Source organism: Delphinus delphis, chromosome 4, assembly GCF_949987515.2.
Source record: "Delphinus delphis chromosome 4, mDelDel1.2, whole genome shotgun sequence".
NCBI lineage: Eukaryota > Metazoa > Chordata > Mammalia > Artiodactyla > Delphinidae > Delphinus > Delphinus delphis.
Window position 1 is genome coordinate 44,613,995 of NC_082686.1, and position 5,210 is coordinate 44,619,204.

The following is a 5,210-nucleotide window of genomic DNA, read 5'->3' on the forward strand; positions in this document are numbered from 1 at the left end:
ACTCTGCCCAGCAAGCTGATATCCAGGTGTGGTGTGCACACAGCGGAGCCCCCAGAGTAGTCTAGACTGTGTCCCCTTGAGGGGATTATACTGTGGCATCACTGGCTGGCCTTTCTGCAGTACCAAGTACCCAAGAAATTGTGGCTGAGAGGGAGCCACGGTAGTCTTGCCCACTGTCTTGCCAGTAGTGCTGTCCTTTTGACCCCTGTACAAGGCAGTAACAGCCACACCAGGGCTTTTTGCCCTCCTTGCTGACCTCCAGGGGTCAACAGTAGCATTCTCCATAGTCACTTTCTGTTTGGTAAAGAAAAGTAGCCAGCCCTGTGAGCCAAGAGACAAGATGTGGCTCAGGTAGTAAGGAACAGCTGACAGAATAGAAAGAAGACAAGGATGCTGGGTCTGAGTTCAGGGGAAGGCACCAGGGACTCTGGAGTGCAAAAAGTTCCCAAACTAGGTACTGGATAGGTGATTTGACCTTTTTCAGTCAGCACAAGTTTCTCTGAAGTGGGCTGGGGAGTCCTGTGAACCACTTACAAGACCCAGGAACCTTATTAGCAGAAAGCACTGTGAGCTGCTGGCAAGAATAGAAAACACCCAGCCCACTGGACCCATTCTCTGCCCTCTGTTTATGAGGTAAACCTTGGGTGATTCCTTATCAAAATCTGTCAGTTGGAATATGATAAAGGAAATCAATTAGGAGCCAACAGAAAACCTTTGGCATTCCTAGAGCACCTCATGGAATGCCTCCGAATCTATACTACCATAGCCCCTGAGTCACTAGAAGGGAATGCAATCCTGAGGATGTATTTCATTTCCCAAAGAGTCCCCAGTATTAGGTGTAAACTTCCGAAACTGAGAATAGAACCAGATACCCCTACCTCTCACCTGGTGAAGGTTGTATACTATATGTTTAATAACTGAGATATAGAGGAGGAAAAGTCAGAAGCTAAAAAGACCCAGAGGCAAGCCCACCTACTGGCTACTGCCCTCCAGTGTCAACTGGTCGGCACAGGAATCTGGACTAACTGCCCATGGAGACTCAAATTCTCCGGTGAGTGACCCACAGCCCCACTGAGGGACAGCAGCCAAGGAAATTAGGATCCAGTCAGTGCACCATATGTAAACAAGAGGGACGCTGGAAGGGAAAATGCCTTTGCTGCCCCTGAAGGGGGATGGAAATGGCAGATCCCAGCCACTAACCTTGAAGGCAGATAGTCCAAACAGATGAAGAATGACAGGGCCAGAGGGCCCCTAAGCTGACCCCTGAGGAGCCTCGGCTGACACTGGACAGGGGGAAAGCCTGTCAAATTCTTAGTCAATACCCATGCCACTTACTCAGTTCTGAACACCAGATTAAGGAAACTTGGTCACAAGAGCTAAGGGAACAGAATGGCTATCCCCTGAAAGTTCAATTCAAGTTCAGGCTATGCTTTTAGACAACCCACTGGCTACCATAAAAACAGATCCTGTGCCAAACCCTTCCACCCTGCTACCCACAGAAACAGGGCCCTTAGAGCATGATTGTATAGAAACCAGAGACAAAATGTATTCACCCCAACTTAGGAAGTGAGCCTCTCCCAAATGCTGAAGAGGAATGGTTCACAGATGAGAGAAGCTTTATGAGAGGGAAAAAGTCTGGTGGGATACACAGCAACCTCCCAGATCCAGTCATAGACGCAAGAAGCCTACCCCCAGGGACTTCTGCCCCAAACGCCAAGCTGATGGCCCTCACTAGAGCCTTAGAGATCGGGACAGAGAGATCTTAAATGTTTACACAGATTTCCAGTAATGTGTATGCCATGCTATATGCACTTGGGGCTATTTGGAAGGAAAGAGGTATGCTTATTGTGGAGAATAAGCAGGTGAAGCATGGCTTAAACATACTGAAGCTCTTAGAAGCAGTACAGCTTTTAAAAAAGGTGGCAGTGAGCCACTGTAGGGCTCACCAAAGGGGGATGCAGAGGTGATAAAGGGAAACAACAAGTCAGATGCAACTGCCAAAAGAGCAGTCCTAGAACCAGTATCTTGTCAACTACCCCTCATGTATCAAAGGCCAGATCCATCCAATTATTCACAACCTACACAAAGGAAGAATTAGACAAAGTTCAAAACTGGGGCTTCAACAGAGATCTATGGGGCCGTGAGTAGCTAGTTAATGAACAAGGGCAATGCTTTCTTCAAACCGCAGCTTGTCGAGCCATCAGGGAGGCTCCTTGATCACGGAACTTACTGTGGAAGGGAAGCCTTATATAATTGGCTAGTTGGGGTCATGGTAACTTCTGGTATGAAAAGTATAATCAGTCCGTTAGTTGAGGCATGCCCCATCTGCACAATAAACTACCCCAACACCAGAACCCCCAGGTAAGGCCCATCAGACCAGAGGGACATATCCTGGAGAAGACTGACAGATTGATTTCACTATCCTGCCGAAAGTTCCAGGCAATTTCAGGTACCTCTGGGTGCTAGTAGACACATTTTCTGGGTGTACAGAAGCATTTCCCGCTAGAACCGAAAGAGCAGCTGAAGTGGCTGAGGCATTACTAAAAAAAAATAATTCCCATGTTTGGGCTCCCGGAGTCCCTACAAAGTGATAATGGTCCAGCATTTGTGTGCTCCACATGCAGTCAGCCCCAAGAGACAAATTAAGTGCATCTGAACTCATATATGGTAGACCCATTCCCCAAGCCCGAGAAAAGGGATACTTTAACCCCCTTGAAATGAAACAACTCAAATATGCCCTCCAAGTAGGAGAAACCATGAAAGCTCTCATGGACTACGGCAACCAGGTACAGGCAGCATCCACCTACCTGGCCCTCCATCCCTTAGCCGTGAGACAGGGTGACCCTAAAAACCTGGAAAAGTAGCAGCCTGCAATATCAGCTCACTGCTAAGTGGAACAGACCCCACTTGGTGATCTTAAGCACCCCTTCTGCCCTGAAGATACAGGAGATCCCTCTGTGAGCACATCACACTCAAGTGAAGAGGGCCCTTGAGCCCCAACCTCCAGAAAGACAAACCTGGGGAAATGGACCCCCTTGACTACTCATGTGAACTTCTCTCTGACCTGAAGTGTGACCAGGGATATTCAGGCCATGGCAGTGAACCTCATAATCAGGAAAAAGACCTATAGGCAAAAGACCTCCATACCTTCATTTTTAGGGAAAATTTGGCATGTGGCCATTATTCTCTTGCTAACATTTGGGGGGTGTGTATCTTAAATTATCTGGTGTTCTTTGTCTCCAAAAGGTTAGACAAATGCTATTTGCTCACAGATACAAACAGTTAGGACCTGGTGACAATCAAACATCTCTAAAGGTAGCTGTGGAGAAGTTCTGCTCTACTACCCGGGGTTATGACGACGCCCAAACTCAGCAGAAAGTAGTTACAGAAGACATTCCTTCACCCCTCAGTGCCCCTCAAGAATGAGGAGTAGAACAAAAGACAGAGGAGAGATTTATCACCGGCAAAGCCTGTTAACAATTCCTGGGAAATATAGAATTTGGGTAATAAAATAAAGTCTAACCTTTTTTCCTTTGTGCACAGTCTAGTTTTACTTGCTCGTACGGTGCTGCGTGCAAAGGCTTTCACCCAGGCTTTCAGACCAGAGTTCTTCAGGTAATGTGGCTGTGCCAACACCTCACACCACGAGCTGAAGCGCCGCGCGAGTCACCTCAATTCAAGATGGAGGCGGCGGTCCGTGGGCGGAGACGCTGCGCCGGACTCAGGCCGGAGCGTGAGCAGCGCAGCTGCGCAGCTGCGCCCGCCCTGCGAGAACTCCACCCCCTCCCGCTGACAAGACCCCTATAAAGCAGCCTCGCCCACAGCCTGTCGGGAGAGCGTGTGCTCGAGAGCTAGAGCTCGGGACTGTACAGTCTCTGATCAGAGAATAAAGCTTTCCTTTGCTTCTGAACCGAACTCAAACTCAGTCTCCTTCTTTTGGCTCAGACAACACTGGGAAGGAGCACCCTTCTGGGGGACTGACGCAGGAGGGTAACTATCTGTTAATGTAACTTCTTGTGCACCCTGGACTCATTAATATCCTAACATAATATACTATTCCTATCATATTGTAACCGAGCAGGACCCTATGGGCCTTTCCCAGGACAGACCCTTCCCATATCCTCTGCTTTAGCTCCTCTCTGAAGTACCTAGATAGTAGTATCTGATGTATATTTCCTGAGTTTTTCAGATGCTGAAAAAACACCAAAAAATGGAAGAAACTAACTGCCTGATGATTATGAACATGTAGCCTCCAGACCTTCTGGCACCTAAAGATTGATAATGTTAACCACCATGTTACCTCAACATCAATCAGAGAATTGGACACAAGCTGACCACATACCCTGGGATGCCCCTCCCTCACATCGTCTTTAAAAATGTTTTGCTGAGCTATACAGTAGGTCCCTATTATTTATCCATTTATATATAGTAGTGTATATATGTCAATCCCAATCTCCCAATTTATCCCTCCCCTGCTTCCCGCCTAGTAACCATAGCTTTGTTTTCTGCATCTGTGACTCTATTTCTGTATTGTAAATAAGTTCATTCACACCATTTTTTCCCTCAGATTCCACATGTAAGTGATATGATATTCGTCTTTCTTTGTCCGACTTACTTCACTCAGTATGACAATCTCTAGGTCCGTCCATGTTGCTGCTAATGGTGTTATTTCATTCTTTTTTATGGCTGAGAAATAGTCCATTGTGTATATGTACCACATCTTCTTTATCCACTCTTCTGTTGATGGACATGTAGGTTGTTTCCATGTCTTGGCTATTGTAAATAGTGCTGCAATGAACATTGGGGTGCAGGAATCTTTTCGAATTATGGTTTTCTCCAGATATATATGCAGGAGAGGGATTGCTGGATCACATGGTAGTTCTATTTTTAGTTTCTTAAGGAACCTCCATACTGTTCTCCATAATAATCCTCCATAATATCAATTTACATTACCACCAACAGTGTAGGAGGGTTCCCTTTTCTCCACACCCTCTCCAGCATTTACTGTTCATAGATTTTTAAATTTTCTTTTCAACAACTACACTCAAAGAAAATATGTTTTTACTGTCACAATTTTCTGGAGGAGACAATTATGATACAACTATTTTCCTTTTTAAAATGTATTTATTTGTTTATTAAATGGAATTAATACATGGTCTAAATTTATCTCTAGTCAAAAATAGAACAGGGTCAATGTCTGACTAATGAAG